The sequence below is a fragment of the Chlamydotis macqueenii genome, chromosome 4, assembly GCF_036417535.1.
Source record: "Chlamydotis macqueenii isolate bChlMac1 chromosome 4, bChlMac1.mat, whole genome shotgun sequence".
In the NCBI taxonomy this organism is placed as follows: Eukaryota; Metazoa; Chordata; class Aves; order Otidiformes; family Otididae; genus Chlamydotis; species Chlamydotis macqueenii.
This window is the reverse complement of record NC_141559.1, coordinates 32857129-32874433: the sequence shown is the minus strand read 5'-3', so window position 1 is coordinate 32874433 and position 17305 is coordinate 32857129. Positions and strand designations below refer to the sequence as shown.

The 17305-nt window shown below is 39.0% G+C and overlaps 1 protein-coding gene across 2 annotated transcripts in view; it reads left to right on the top strand.

Annotated features, from left to right (window-relative positions):
* The window catches only part of CCSER1 (coiled-coil serine rich protein 1), a 704856-nt gene that overhangs the window by 14286 nt on the left and 673265 nt on the right, over nt 1-17305 (top strand). The gene's annotated exons all lie outside the window — the stretch shown is intronic.

Below are 17305 nucleotides of genomic sequence, written 5' to 3'. Positions count from 1 at the left end.
TTAGGTCACCCTTAAACTATATTGGCAAAACTGACTTACAGAGGTGGTGGGTAACCAATCCTTATTTCATACAGGGGATGAGACTACAATAAACCGCTGCGTGGAGGAGTACTGAGCGGAACTAAAGGAGGGGTTTTCCCTGCTGTATATTTCGTTAGTGAGACTGCTTGCTGCAATGAGTCAATTTGGTGTCTTACCTTGAAGAATATGGTGCCAGCTTGTGGATGGTTTAAAGAAAGTGAATTCAAGAATCAGGAAGTATTTTACCCTGAGGGGTGAAACAAGGTCTGCTTGATTGAGTTAACAAAAAATCTGCTTCATTGAGGAAAAAAAAAAAAAACACCCCAAAAAACCCCTTGATAAATAGAAATACGGAAATGCAAGTGTTGGTAAGAGGAAGCTTCTTGAAGTAGCAAGGTACTTAGTTATAGTTTTGTAGCTGGAAGGACAAAAAGAGCTTCTATAAAATCTGGAATCTGAAGGAACTAATTAGTGTAGACTGTTATATAGGAGATCTGAAGCGATGCTCATCTTGGTCACTCCATCCCTAAAATCTGAGAATAACGGAGTTACTCTTAGGATGCACACTTTCACATGGCAAATTTTATTTTGAGAATCTGTGATGAATGGATAAAAAAAGTAATTATTTTCAGAGTCCACAGTCCAGTTATCTTCTGTTTGATACTAAAGTATTTTCAGTGTGGAAGCATTTTTCACTGCTCATGTTGATTACTCTGTCCATTATTTTTTTCCCCCACCTTAGAGTAGGAAAATGATCTAGCCTCTTCCATCTTCATGTTATTGCGCACTAGGATAGATTTAATAAGAAAGTTGATGGAGAGAGGTTAATTAATTTAATTGGTTTCTGTGGGACTTAAAAAAATAAATATGGATACAGTTCATTTTCTCACAGAAGGCTGTTTTCTGTAAGCCTGTGTATTGAATTAAATTTGGCTTAAAATCTCTTTGGAGGAACTTATTTTGATATAGCCTAGAAGCTAGGATGGCTCAAGTTTTTGGGGTGAAAAGAGAGATCCAGGACCTGAAAAGTGCTTCCTTCCATCCTTGGCAGCAAATGTCATCTCCCAGGCCGCTGCAAAAGTGCCATCTATGTTATATGCCAGATTGTGTTGAAGAGGAAATGTTCACCTGCTAGGCCTGCGATCACTGCTGGAGCAGCTGTTCTGCATCTCCTCCAGGTGCTGGGCCAGATGGAAGTGTCCTGTGTGCCCGGTACGGCCCATGGGCTGTCCTCTGGGTGGTCTGCGTGGCTAGCCAGCGTTCATAGCTCTCATGCTAAGTTTCTCCTGCCAGCGGTGTAAGCTTGCCATTCTGTTGTGCAAGATTGCACTTAAAGTCTTGTTTTCTTGAGAACACTGAATGAAAAAGATCAGGCATTTTTCCAACTTGGAAATTGAGGGATTGTGGATTTTGCAACCCAGAAGCTGATGTTTCTTTCCCCCGCCTCCCAGCTACGACTACAGCTGCTTTCCTTGCTATCTGCTGGCCTTTTGCCTTTTACATCTGTGGATGCATGCAGTTACAGTCCCTTCCTATCCTCCGTTAGCGGTCTGTGCCAGGAGGAGCCCTCAGAGACCATGGCTTAGCTCCGCTTAGGCTTTGCTGTACAAGCCTGTTGTTAGACAAAGCTTTGCGTTAAATGCACATTTTCATTATGAAAATGTGCATCTAATTTGTTCTTTCAGCTAACTGAAAGGAAAGATGGGTGGCATTTGTTTAATAAAGTCCATCATCATCTGGAGATTAAAGGGGGAAATATTTATACTTCCTCGTATCTTAGTGTATTGGCTCAGTATTTTTATAGAGGTTCAGTGCTGACCTGGGGTTTTATAAGACACTTCATGCAGCCAGTACATGCCTTGAAATTGTTATGAACACATTTCCATATTGACATTTTCTTGGACTCTAGAGGATATCTAAATACTTTACCCATAAATCTGGACCCACAGAAAGTGAAAGTGAGCTTTACCAGTCTTTTATCTGAGCCGTCCAGTACAAAGACCCTAATTTAACCAAGTTTCTCTTATTTGTTTCCACTGTCATTCTCTCTTACAATAAAATACTTAGTGTTTTCAGGAATTTAGTGTATGATATTTTTTTCTTTCTTTCTTGGAAATTATACTTCTTCAAATAAATCTTTATGCCAAGAGTTGTATTCAAACACATCAACATTTCAAGAGGAGAGCAAACTGGAAACATGTGTGGATAATTGGGGCATACTATGTTGTCCACAACTTTGCTGCAGCTGAATTCTTCAGAGGATTGTTGCAGTACCATTTCATGGGGTGAACTGCATGGAGGACATATGGCATGTTTCTTGGCTGACTATGAACTTCTGATATTCTTGTGTATAGCAGAGGCATAATGTTTTTTCAATATAAGTTTTGTGTGTGTGTACATATATGAGAGTTGATTTTATATTACAATATCTTAGAGTAATGTCATAAGGCACAATTAGGCAAGCTATAATTAAACTACTACTGAGTTATATACTTTAGGATGATACATTATTTCCTTTTGGATTGAGGCCATTTCTTTCATGTGGTTTCTGTGTCTGCAATTTCTTGTTCTTCAAAATATGATTAAAGGGCCCAGTAGACATACACAGCTAGTGACGTAGAGGGAAGTTCAATATTTTAATGACTTTGAGGCCTAAAGCCCCCCCCGCCACCATGTTTATTTCTTTAATTATTAAATATCATTTTTAATAATCACATGACAGTCTGTGCTAATGAAATATGACGAAAATAAAACCACAAAATACTGCATCTGTGGAGAAGCTGAACCTTAGATATCTAGGATATTGCAAGTAAAGGGTGTGTTCAAAGGCTGCCCTTTGTGCATCAGCTAGGACTACCGGGATGCCATGTCACAGCAGCAGACTAGACTGGGAACACTGGTTGCTGACTGAGAGGCCAGCTGTAAACGTTTTGGTGACTGAAGGATTTGGATGAGGGTGCCCTGCTCTAAGGACTGGCCTTGTTTCTGCCCAGCATCTGTGGCAGACAAACTTCTGGAAGAGTTTAGAATCATAGAGTGGTTTGGGTTGGAAGGGACCTTTAAAGGTCATCTAGTCCAACCCCCCTGCAAGGAGCAGGGACATCTCCAACCAGATCAGAGCCCCTGCTCAGAGCCCCTGTCCAACCTGGCCCTGAATGTTTCCAGGGATGGGACATCCACCACCTCTTTGGGCAACCTGTTCCAGTGTTCCACCACCCACAATGAAAGAAAAAATTTTCTTTATGTCCAATCTGAATTTACCTCCTTCTATTTTAAAGCCATTAGCCCTTGCCCTATCACAACAGGCCCTCCTAAAGAGTTTCTCCCCATCTTTCTTATAAGCCTCCTTTAGGTACTGGAAGGCTTCTGTAAGGTCTCACGATGTTTGTATAAACTGCTGCAATACCCTGTTCCAGTTTTGGTTATAGCAAAAGATCAGAAGGATCCTCAGGACTTCAGTGGTGCCTACATCAGAAATGGAAATGTGCCCTCATGAAAAAATGTGGACGATGAGTGATACAGGTAGAGAGATCGCACTAAGGGCCTGTGAAGAGGGAATGGAGAAATCCGGGATCAAGGAGTGAGTGATGTTTTGTGTACGAGTGCAGGTTATGTGCCAGGAGCTCAATAGTGTTAGAGGATAACAATAGGACTGCTGACCTTGAATAATGCTCTTTTTGCCATGTGACAGCTGGACAACTGTAGCTCTTTTGGATGAACCTGTTTGGCTGTGGACCATGAGAGGCTTTCTGAGAAAAGACAGAAGCACCAGTGTTAAATGGTCAGCCTGACAGTGGATGTTGATTTGCTTCGCTCTTTTTCTGAAAAAAAAAAAAAAGAAAAAAAAAAAAAAGAAAAAAAAATTCTGGCAAACGTAACACACACTGTGTTTGTGCAAATATACTGTGTAAAACATACATATTTACCTAAGCTTCCATCCTTCTGCCTACATGATTCTATGATAAAGGTGTTTGCTACTGCCTGGAAAAAGTTGTTGTGTGCTCTGTTTGACTAAATGTTTTTGTTAACAGATTTCTGCAGCAGTGATCGTCTTAAAAAATTGGTTAAATTTCTATGATTTTAAAAAAAAATGTTTTTTTTTTTTTTTTCTTGTGAACTGTGGTATAAGTAATAGTAAGACAGATTAAAACTTAAGAACAAATACCTGTTCTGCTATAAGAATATATAGTGCTTTATTAAAACTAATAGCATATATTTTTCAACTACTTTAAAACCATTTCTATCTCCTTACCATAGCAATACCATTTAGTGCTTACACAGTGCCTGACCTTTGCAAAAGCACTTTACAAATATTAATTAATTGTGTTCTGAGGCTGAAAAAGCCGGACAGCGCAGAATGAGGGTGGGAGCAGCGGGGACAGCCAGGCCAGGGGAGCGGAGCGCGTCTTGTTGCACTTCATTGTTTCCTGTGGTAAAGACTATTGTCAGAGGTGCCAGCTGCCTTTCATCATCCTTCCCTCTTGATAGCTCTTATCTTGAGGAGTCCACTCTGCATATTTCTTAACTAATCTCTCCTCATGACAATACACCGTGAAGTTTTGCCTCCTATATACTTATAGGTTCACTGAGATTTTAACTGGAAAACAGCTAATGTGGTTATAGCTATAATGTAGCTATATTCTCTAGGAGTGATTAGCATTTGTCTGGTACCTTCCAAATAAACAGTGATCTCGAGGAGTCTAATGAAGCTGGGCATTTCCCTATTTTGCAGATGTATAAGAAATTAAAGCTCAGAGAAGACAGAATTGAAATAGGATATTGGTCTCCTGACAAATAGCTTCTCCTTAAGTGAATGAATAAGATTGTCTTAATATGGAAAGCAGAAATACTTTGAATTATGAAAAAGAATTATGAAAAAGATGATGATTACAGGACTCAAGAGGTGCAATATATTTCACATTCCATGCTGAAGTCAGAGGGAAGGAAAAGCCTTCCCTGCATGTCGAGTTGGGTTCACAGTAAGGTAGTGCATACACCTGGGAATTTGTGTAGAAAAATGATTGCTACCCTTGTTATTTAATTTAATTAGCAGATTGGTTACAATGGCCAAGCAAGCTAGCTGAATACCCACAGCAAAAGAGACTGTCTCAGACCACACCTGTCACGATTGCTCCGTGCACGTTAGTGGACTTACGTTGATTTTTGCCAGCAGAGGAACTGGTACAAATCTCTGTTTAAACCCTGGTTTTGTTACCAAGCACGTGAAACTGTGTTCCTCCTGAGCGCTTCGGAAGCACTGAAACACTTCTTTCTAGTGCTGTCTTTCACTGGTACATCAAAACCAGGACCGCTGCAGTTACAGATTTTCCTCACCTCCAGCTGCCAGTTTACCGGCACAGGTTTAGCGTTGTGCTCCTCTGCCTTTGGTGAGGTGTGGTTATAGTGTGTGCCCTGGGCTCCTGCAGCCCTCTGAGCTTGTGCAAGAGTTGCCTGGGCTGCAGCTTGCCAAGTTCAAGAGCACTTCTTTGTGCATCTTGCCCTCTCGTGTCCAAGGAGAACAGGATATCATTTCCAGTGATCCCACAGGGGCTTGGAGTTGAAAAATTGAATAGGAAAGGGAAGAAGATGTCAAGAAAGGAGGAAAAAGGCAGATGAAATCAGGAAAGAAGATTTACCTTCAAATGTGTCACACAATTTTTTTTTTTTTTTTTTTTTTTTTAACCTGATACTAGGTTTTTGTAGAGCAATGTCTGCTACAGTTTCAGGACATGATATCAGCGTTTAAACATTTTAAAAAATGCTTTGCTTTTTTATTTAAAGTCAATTTTTTTTTGACCTTGTAGAAATAGAAATTTGAGTAGCTGATGACTATAATAAATTATTATTTCCTGAGAAGTCAAATGGACTCAGCTGAGATGATAATTATTTTTTAATCATCTTTACTGGTGAGGAATAATTAGTCCAATATGTTATTGCATTTCTTCATAGAATAGTTTGACTTGGAAGGTACTTAAAGAGCATCTAGTTCGAACTCCCCTGCCAGGAGCAAGGAAACTTCCACTAGACCACGTGGGTCAAAGCCCCATCCAACCTGGCCTTGAACACTTCCAGGGATGGAGCATCCACCACCTGTCTGGGCAACCTGTTCCAGTGTTCTACCACCCTCACAGTAAAAATTTCTTCCTTACTTTTAATCCAAACCTATCCTCTTTCAGTTTAAAGCCATTACCCCTGGTCCTATCACTACATGTCCGTGTCAAAAGTCCCGTTACAGCTTTCCTGTAGGCCCGCTTTAGGTACTGGAGGACTGCTATAAGGTCTCCCCAGAGCCGTCTCTTTTCCAGGCTGAACAGCCCCAACTCTCTCAGCCTGTCCTCATAGGAGAGGTGCTCCAGCCCTCTCATCATCTTCGTGGCCCTCCTCTGGATCATTCCAACTGGTCCCTGTTCGTCTTATGTTGGTGGCTCCAGAACTGGACGCAGTACTCCAGGTTTGATCTCACCAGAGCGGAGTAGAAGGGCAAAATCACCTCCCTTAACCTGCTGGCCATGCTCCTTTTGATGTAGCTGAGGATGCGGTTGGCTTTGTGGGCTCCAAGTGCACGTTGCTGGCTTATGTTGAGCTTCTCGTCCACCAGCACTCCCAAGTCCTCCTCAGGGTTGCTCTCGCTCTGTTCTCTGCCCAGCCTGTATTTGCGCTTGCTCTTTGCTGTCTTTCACTGCACATATTAGTTAAGCTTTGGACTTTCTATTAGGCATTTTGCAAAGTAAGAACACAGGTATGGCTGAAATAGATCAATTTGTAGCCTATTTAATCCAGTGTCCTGCCTTGTGTAGTAAAGAGTGGCAAGGGCTCCAGCAAGAGTTGGAGATGTGACTCCTACGTAGTCATTGCTTTTATTCCTTTGGAGGTTTGCAAAAGCCCTGAAAGTTGAGATTTAACGAAATATGTGGATAGGATGTTAGTACTGTAGTCTTCAACATTGTCGTCTTCATGAAATTGAACACAGTTTTTCGTTCATTCAGAATTCTAGCCTTTGCAACTGGTAATGGGCCAGGTATCTGGAATCCTTGGTACCCCTCAAGAAATGAGAGCTGGGAACATAAATCACTGTGTTGTAAAGCATCTATGAGTGTGCTGCAACCCCGCAGAATTACAGATTTTTATCATTATCTGGAGCATATTGATTACACTTAAATGACAGAGGGGTATATATATATATATTTTTTTTTTTAATTAAAAAAAGACAACTAGACCTTAACAGCGTAATCAGCATAGAGTATCTTCAGTGTTGGTCTGTTGGCTCTTACTTCAAGAGGCAGTGAAAAATGGATTAACGTCTGTGATTAGAGGCATCTTGTTGTAGAAAAATCATAACTGCCTGGAAAACTAATCTATATGCTCAGGTTAGTTTTAAGTAAAAGCTCACTTTGTCTTTTTGATTTTAGTTTTAGTACCCATCTTTGTTTAATTATGCTCTCTACTACTTTTCAAGTCCTCTCCATTTTTGTGTGTGTAGCTTTCTCTATGATAGTGTATGTTAGGAATGCTTAGGAATTTTTCAGGGAGTCAGAACTGAAGCAGCTAATACAATTTTTTTTTTTTTTTTAAAAGACTGATCTGAATAGGTGTAGTTAAACACCCAGATCATCAACTTAGTAGGCAGCAAGTCCAGTCTTCTTCTGGTGTCTCATTGCATTGTGACTGGTGACACTTGGTTAACATGTTATCTGAGCGGTTTATCTGAACTGATGAGTGGTTAAGTTCTTAAGTTGGTATTTAGATTACTAAGTTGATGTATTGTTTATATAACGTTCTTTTAATCTTTTCTTGATACAGAGAAACAACTCTGCTTTGTTTTCTGTCTACTCATACTGAGAACCTTAGCTTGGAAACACAGGATTTTCTCTTTATTTTCTTGGCAACTTAGATCTTGCAGGAAAGGTAAATCTTATGATTAGAGCAGAAAGTCTGAAGTATTTAAAAAATGTGAGGTCCTGATTGCTGCTTGTTAAGAAAGCTGAATTTCCATATTAGCTAACAGGAATTAAAAAAAAAAAAAAGAAGAAAATGTTACATGATGCTGAGATGTCTTAGTTAAAAGCCCAAGGTTTTTAATCATCTGAATATCAGGTCTGATTTGTTTGTACAACTTTTTAGAAAATTATCAAAGTGGTGTTGTGAGATAGCTCTAGCAGCTTTTTAGAGGTTAAGACATCTGTGCAGGCTAAAAAATATATTCCAGAATAGTAGAGTATTAGAGATCTGAATAAAACATGCTTGGGCTGTTGCATATGCAAATAAAGTTATACTTTCCAGTATTTAAGTAGGCACGGTGCTGATCACTGGTCAATCAGGGGTCACTTGGGACACCTCGGTTAGTGGGAAGAATAATAATGGGTAGAATTTTGGTCTCAAATTTAGGCTACTGTGAGCCTGCAGTAACTCTGTCAAGGACAGTAGCCTCTTTCTATGTTTATATCCAAATAGATGATTATCCAGTTAGTTAAATGAAAGAAAAAGACTGGAAACCATTGAACTGAAAGATGTTTGGCTTTATTAAGGATGTTGAAATCCATGTTGAATAATTGAATGAATATAGAAAGACGACTGATAGGAACAGCTTGTTTTTTCTAGTCATTTGGATATTACTATCAGTACAGTGCTGAGATAGGTTGTTTTTCATCTGTTTGAAACATTCTTTGTGGAAGCATTGAACATAAACAGTCTATATGGCAGTGATTTTTTGCAATTTAAATTGAGGCGTGTGTTCTGTCAGGAAATGTTACTGTAGACTACCTGCTGGAGGTCAGAGAGTTAATATTGTGGTTGGATTCTAACAGGGCCAGCTAATTTAATAACGCATAACAGCGTTAGTAGTTATGTATGCTAAGATAAATGTTACCATGCTTTGCTCTATAAGCTGATTGCTGTAGGGACCTGTGGTACCGCTTCCCTCATCTACTCTAGAACAGCGCAAGAGCTAGTGACATTGAACGGATCAAAAGGTTTCCTTAGAGCTGAATCATCTTTGTAAAAAAATGGACAGTGGACTTAAAGGTTTAGTGATCTCAAGTTAGATGATGAATCTTACATCACTTCATCTGTGGCAATGAGATGCTTGCAATGCAGAGGTGTTACAGGAGGGTTGGCGCAGCACCACTCTATTGCCAAAAAAAAATAGGGTAAAGTAGGAGAAGCTTCGTATGAGTTAGAGAATTTAGAGATGGATTAGGAACTCTAAATGTCAGTACAGATGAGTACCTTGATAGGGAGAAGCTGGTAAGCTTTCAGGAAAAGATGTGTAGAACTGCTGTACTGGGACTATTCTAAGAGCTGATCAGAGATGAACAGCTTTAATATGTTTGTTTACTACTGCAACAGTACACACAAGGAAATATGTAATAAAAATCAAATTTAAAAGTGAATAAAATGTTTCTGGTTTGTTGATTTAACATACTTTTTACAAAAAAATTTGCAGTCAATTAACAACGTGAGAGAAGGCTGCAGAGTACGTGAGCTAGACACAGTCAACTAAGGGGAAAAAAAAAATCTGCTTCTTAGTGTCTGTTTATTCAGGACTGGCTGCAGTTTCAAGTATATTCTCTGTTGATATGGACTTTATGAACGAATATTGAACAGAAGGTACCATGTTTTTTCAAAATGTTATTAGCTGATGCTCAAACACACGATTCAGCAGTTGAGTGTGTGCTGAAATGTATTATAGTCTGATAACCAGTCTGGTATATAGAAGATTTCATTCTAGTTAGATTTTTAATGCTGAGGGGAGAGCTATTAACCTCAAATATAATTGCCTTGTCACTCAAAATACTTGTTATAATAGTCTATTTCCCTCTTTCTGTTGTATTTATATAACAGAATATATATAATTTATATATTTTTGTTATATATTATGTTCTGTTATACTTCTCCCCCCTGCCCCCATATTTTCTTGAAAATAGATTTTCTTTAAATCACCTCTCTTCTACATTTGCCTAATTAGTGGGAAGATGAAGGAATATTGGACATTTTGAATTATTGTTTACTGTACACTATCCTTCCAGTAAAATGAAACATGGATTCCTTACTAAAACAGAGAAAAACAAGAACCAAAAAACGCCACCTGTGGTCTGGCTCAAGCCGTTTAGAGTTGAACTTTATTCATCATTGTATATTTAACTGGAAAATAGGAACCTGCTTAGGCTGAGATATTTTGTTGAGTACACTACCCTGATTTCTGGGGGCTATTGCTCTGGCCAGAGCAGTACATGTGTCGTAACTGTTGGTGTAGTGAGGCTACAGGCTTCTACTTAACATCACCCTAACCATTCTATGATTCTATGATCGTTCACTGTCCTGATCAACAGATACTTCAAGGAGACTTGGTATGTGAATAAGCTAAGCTTCATGTTATACACATTTAATGGATAAGTGAAGAAAAAACGTGCATAGGCTTTTTTGTTTCATTTTATAAAAAAACTTGGTAGAGGACTGTAGAGGGACTTCGGGTTTTTTTTTCCCCATGTTCTTCTACCTTTTTCGATCCTGTAGTTTGTATAGTCACAACAGGGATGTGCAGATGCCTCAAGCCTGCCAATAACAGGGATTCCCTCCCCCCTTCTCAACCTCCATCTGCAGAGCAAAAACCAATCCGCTCATCTAATTAAATATCTAACTCCTTTTTCATGCTGGAGGTTACTGTAATTCTCATGTACTGAAATTGGTCTGGCAGTCTGTTACGGGACACAGTAAATGACTCCCTGTGTAGCTGTGATTGATCTCTCGGAGAGTATGTAGTTTGTCTGGTGCCACTGTCAGATGTCAGGAGCAATGCACAGAAATCAGGGTTTCAGAAAGGATTTTTACCCAAGTCTTTGAAATTGCAGAGACCTTTCAAATCTGATTGTTTAGATTAGAGGCATTGAAGATAGAAGAAATGCTTAGTTTTGAGTGTGGCTGTGTTGGTACACATCATTCCGCCAATAATATAAACATTAGCATTTTTATTCTCTTTGATTAGTGAAAACTTCTTGGAAATTAGGAGTTCTTCATAAACAGATAGGGAAATAGTTAATTCAGTAGCTGATGTAATAATTATGAGGTCTTTCTGTTTATCAGTTGTGTAGTGTTGACTGATATACTTGAATAATTTTTTAAACTAACTTGTTATTAAAAGCTATTTTTAGCATATAATGATTAAAAAAAATACTTTTAAAAATTGAAAAGGCTTTCAAGCTCCTGATGCCTCCTCAGGAAGGAAGGACCTGACTGATTTGTCCAGGAAGAAAGGTAAAGCATAGCTTTGGAACGAATAAAGCCCAGATATATTTATATATAGTGCTAGGTTTAACTTCTAAGTATGTACTTTTTACATCAGAAATATCTTTTACTATTGCAGCTATGGTATTAATGTTGAAAAATACTGAATAGAGCTACTGTTACTGGAATGGGTGATGGTGTGCTCTTTGTTTAAGCCAAATCCTTTTCAGTACAGGAGAGTTAAGTCAGTATCTTAGCTGAAGGCCTGTGCAGGAGATCCCCATCAGCAGGTTGCTTGGAATTTGGGGCAGATGGTTACTAAGCTTTCTGTGCAAAAGTGTTCATCCCTTGGAAATGATATTGATGACACGTGGACTAGGGAGTTCTCTTCTAACCTGATCTGAGGTTAAAATTACTGCACAATTGCCACACTTGGAAACAGCCCAGTGTTCGAACAGTAAAAACTGGAGTGCTCTACAAGTTCCTTGGCAGGAAGGAAGCCTGCCTGCCATGTAGTGGCTCATACGATACCTGAATTCAGTGTGAAGGAATTACCACTTATGGAGAAACAAACTGGCTTCTAGAAAATGGGTACAGCTAGTAAAAGCTCTGCTAGCACTGGATAGATCAGAATCAATATGATAAAAAATGCAAGTTACAGAAAGGGAGGCAAGAACAAGGGTTTGGAAGATCTTGGTTAGCTTGTGTTTCAGGTGAAATAAAAATAAGGTGGTCACCCTTTTCTTTTCCTCCTAAAGTATCTGGTGTTGTGTTTTTCTTTAAATTAAATAACAAAAAAACCCAAGTGAAATTGTTACTTAAGAATTGTTGTCAAGTTCTTTGTGTGTTATTTACACAGAAACAGCCTCTGAAAGGCGGCCTTACAGTTTTCTACCAGGGAATTCTAGTTCCTTGTGTTTGGTAATTGTAATGTTGTTAATTGAGATGTTTTGGCAGGAGAAGTGTTTTATTTTAATAGCCTTATTTAAAATACTTTCTATGTGTGTGGGCAACAATTACAAGCTTTTATGCAGTGAGCTATGTTATATTTTGTTACATTTTGGCAAATGATGAGTATGGATTTATTTTTTTCCACGTCTTAGTGTATTATTAAAATTTTTCCTGTTGGTGAAGGATAGGTGGTAAACTCAACGCCAGCGAAGCTCAATATGGCCAAATGGGTTAATTTTCAGGTTTAATCCCCTGATATGCTTCAGGAAACTTCCCAAGTATTTCCTGCTACACTCAAGATTCGGTGGGCTGTATTTGTAAGATTTCTAAAATAATCTCTGTGTAGCATTGCAGATACGTAATACCTTGGGAACAGTTGAACAACCTCCTGGAAATGATGTCTTCTTCATAACCCTTCCTAATCTCCTGTGTCAGTAGATGCAGGCTGTGAGCTTCCACCTCTCTGGGGCTATGATGCTTTATGACAACTGCGACGTTAGAGTAATTTGGATACTTTCCAGCTAGCAGAGCAATGGCCGTGAGTTTACTGTTGGTGTTTTAGCTTTACTGAACTAAAATGAAGTGTGACTTCAGACAGAATGTTTGTGGGAAAGGGAGGGCTTCTTGCCATCTCTGCTGCGTGTATGGGTTGGTGTGAAGTGCCGTAACACTGCTGGTGTTAGTACTGAGACATGAGCGTGCATGGTAGAAAACTTGTTCTGGGTTACCTGCTTGGAGCAGAAAGCAGGGTTTTATGTGACATCTGCCATCTTGACTTACAGGCCAGTGAGTTAACTGGTCCTGTGACTTGTTACAGCGTTACAGTGCAGAACAGTGTCCCTGCAGTTACTGCAGATCCCATTGGCACTGGTTATCGGTAGGGGAATGCAGCGTGCCTGGACCTGTTGGTTTCTTCTTCACGGAAGGCGAGATGTGATGTAGGGATGTATCTTTTGAAGATGTGTCATGAGCTTCACGAGTAGGGTAGTAAGTAATCATATTTCAGAACATGTTTTGATATTAAAGATGTGCACTTTTGAGGGGAAGAAGCATCCACATCACCTAACTTCAGTCATGTAACTCACATTCTTGTGTTAGAAGCCTATTTTTTCCTCTATGGTCAGTGGAGACAGAGAGACTTCTCTGTAAAGCAATTCAGAACATCTAAATTGGATTACCCCCCTGATTTTCTCCCTGATGGCGCCAACTGTTCGTCATAGGGGGAGCTTAGAGAAGCTAAACTCAGAATAGACTCTGAAGTTAGATAAGGTGGAACTCCTTTACCCTACTTCATTAATGTTTATTTGCATTATATGGTGGAAACCCACCTGAAATTCAGTATCATGACACTAAGCATTTCCTTTTCATTTTGGAAAAACTTCTCCGTAAAACATTGTTGATAAATAGTCAGCAAATACTGCAATTACTGTAAAATAGTGCCTTCAAAATTTCATAGTGTTGGTATATTTATATTGTCATCAAAAGTAAAAAGCTCCAAATGCTTTTGAACATCTCATTCAAGATGAGAGGATAATAAATTATTGTGCTACATGAAAATGTTTATTATGACAAAAGGGACAAAAAGAACTTGGACACTGGTAAAGGAATATGTGATTGTGTCTGCAAAAATTATCTTAATGCTGTCTGTGACCCATGCATTTACGTTTTGGATGCTTTGGAATTGAGAGGGAGTAATGGTCAGAGAATAGTATGTGCATGTTTTTGTTTTTATGTAAAGTAATTGGTTGACTGAATTGAGTAAAGCTTCTCTAGTGTGCGAGTTTTAAGGATGTACATGCAAGTATTGCTTTTGAATCTCCATTGCTGACCGCAGAATTGGCACACAAGTGCAAGATTAATTGCAAGCAGTCAGGCTTTCTCCCTGGCTGACAGTTAGGCACTTTTTTTTTAGTAGTTCTGGTGAGTTGCGTAGGATTGCTTTGTGTACTTGAAGTTAATCATTGGCGAAATGCTTTGTGGATCAGGGTCAGCACATTCACTTCCTCAAAGGATCGGACCTCTATTTGTCGTAATATGTTTTTCAGTCTTTCTATAATTTCCAATTTAAGGGGGATATGGTTTTTTGTGGGGGGTTTTCTTTTCCTTTTTTTTTTTTTCTTTTTAAAATAATTGAAAGAAGTCACCCCAGTGTCAGGCATTTGCTAATAGTTTATTTCAGATTTTTCTACGTTTTCTAAGCTCCAAGCAGAAAGTTCGTAGCCTTAGGGACTTGCAGCTTGATCAGAGGCAGTGTTCAGCTGGCCGGACGTGGGGAGGGAGCCCAAAGGTTGTTGCAGTAAGGTGACAAATTTACCCAAGCTAAGCATATACGTGTCTTGATTCAGTTATTCTGGTGTTACAAAATAATTGTTCACTTAGTTGAAATAAAACATACTGGAATGTAAACATACATTCGTGGAACTTTTTGCTTTACTGATTTTCTTATGAAATAAGAAATGTTAAAAATTAGTCCCAAGTTGACTTGACACTGTTCATCCTATCTGTTGCTCCTGTCTCTTGCAGTAACATATTCTTAGTGCTCTTTATCAAACAGCTGGTGTTTTCATGCAAAAGAAATGTGCCATGGAGAGCAGCAGAATGGCCAGAGACAATTTTGCTGACATTGGACAACAGTATTAAATGAGAAAATGTTTAGAATCTGTCTGTTTGAAATATGGAGTTATATCTCTTTATAGTCCCATAATGAAAGTAAAATCAAATATATAAATCAGAGAGTGATACATTCAGTTGACAAGTGTGGCTTGTCAGAAAGGACATAAAACAGAAAAAATATTTTAATGAACTATAACTCTTTCTTGGGAATATTTGGATTTACAGTAGAGGCAAACATAAATAAAATATTCTTAGAATAATTTACATGATGCTAAGCTGGTGAGCTCAGTGGACTTCAAAGGCTTCATCCCTTCAGAGACTAATACATACATGTATCTGGAGATGAAAATACTTACGGTGTCTGGGTGACTGATGAAAATACTTACAGTGTCTGGATGACTGATTTTTAGGAGCTGTCCTATTGTCGGAAGCACCAATCTGCAAAATTAGAGAATTCAAACCCAGAAAGCCACTGTCTTACTCAGAGTACTGAGCTGGACTATAGACTGCACAGGCTCTGGCTTTGTTCTTTGCTTCCTTGCAATCCGTGTAATACTTTACACCAAAAAACCTGAGGTGTATAACTGGAAAAGGGCCTGAGAACTCAGACAGCAGCATGGCAGTGACCTGTAGTATCCTCGGGGCTGAGAGAAGACCCCGGCGGCGTGGGAGTGGGGCTCTGTCTGGCGGTTGGTGCCGAGTGGGGCATCAAGGCCCCTTCCAGCTCAGCACGGCCCTTGCTTGGCCTCACTCACGGCTCGGGTGCGAGCCGACACACTTTCTGTGCGGTGCTTCCTACCTGCCTGTAAAAGCAACTTTTAAAAGTGTGAACTTTAAAAGACCATCTGAATTGAATACTTCGTGACCTAGTGATGCTAGACACAGCACGCTTAGCATCTGGAGCAGTGACAGAATTATTCTTGATCGCACTGTGCGTGTGTGTAAGCTCTAAGATAAAAAAGCTTGCAAAATGCCTACAAATTTAGATAACTTCTGCTTGCAAGTTGCCTTCTTGTAATGTAGCCTGCCACACTTAACCATTATTCTGTGTCATTTGTGGAGATACAAGTGTATACTTACTTAAAATACTTCGTGTATAAACAGGGATTAGTAGGAGATCATTAAAACAAGTGGGCAAGCTGTTTGATTTGTAAGTGTCCGTTTTTGATGCTGCTAACATCAGTTTTGTTTTGAAGGACAGCATGTTACACAGTTCTTTTAAATGACTTGATACCGTACTCTGCTAGATTGGTTCATGACACAGGGTGTGGGTTTTGGTTGCAGTGATGTTTTTGCAGATTTTGATGGAATCTGTTTTTTTTGGAGGGTTTTTTTAGGTTTTTTTTTTTTTGACAAACAGTTTTATGGATATTTCCATCTGTTACTTGAAAACCAATTGTTTTAAGTTGAAATGAAAAAATAATTTTTTTTTATAGAAGTGGAGGTAGATTAGCAGTCCTTTCTATCTTCAGATATAAAACACTGATTTTTTCGTAGGAACAGGTATTTCATGTAAATGACATTTTGACTTCAAAATGAATTGCTTTGAGTATGTTTAAATGGAAATTTTCATCCCACGTCTGTGGAATATTCTTTTCTGTTCATTATTTGCAAATCTAGTCAGTCTGTGTAAGATTCAATTGTATAGACTGCTCCTGATTTTATGCCAATCTGTGAAGACAGGACAGGGAGTGACAGGGCTAATTACAGTCTCTCATGCTTACTCATCCACATACACTTGCATTTGCAAGTGTAAAATTCAAGCTGTTCTATATGCATCTTGTAGCACTTAATAAAGATACATTAGCTCAGAAATATTAAATATGTGCTAGAGATACTTGGGAAATTTTGAAAAACAATCAGGAGAAAGAACACATGGCAAAATCACACAAGTTTCTCACTGATTGTATCTGTGGCAGCTCTAAAAGCAAAAAGCATCGGCTGGCAGAGAGGATGAAAAGTGCACAAGCTTTTTTGTACTTTTTGTTTGGAGATAGTAGAGTTTTGAAAAGCTGGCATCTGTTTTTGGGTGGTGGTTTGGTTTGTTCTCCCCCACCCCCCTAAAATGATCGTCCTGCAATTTATAAGAAAGTTTTCTTGGATCTTACCACTTATAGAACTTCTGATCATAGCTACTGGAAAGGCTCTGTGGCTATTCTCAACACAATGTGTAGAATTTTTATTTTGATTTAGATTAGCTGTTAATAAGAATTTGAAATGCTCAGTTTACTATTACTGTGAACTAATACAGATACTGCTTTCATAAAAAGTTAGTTAATAATAGATTTAATTAAATCTAGTTGAGTGATCATATCCTGGAGTTGTGTCTTGAGTTTAGTCGATTCTTAATAGTTGTTTAACAGTGTTTGCTCTCTCACAGAAGTGTGTTAATCTCTGCTGCCCCTGTGTAAGTATGCTCTGTAAGGCCTCTGAACTGTACTGCAGAGAAACAAGCAGTGAGGTGAGACCTGCATACAGGTCCTGCAGTGCAGGACCAGAC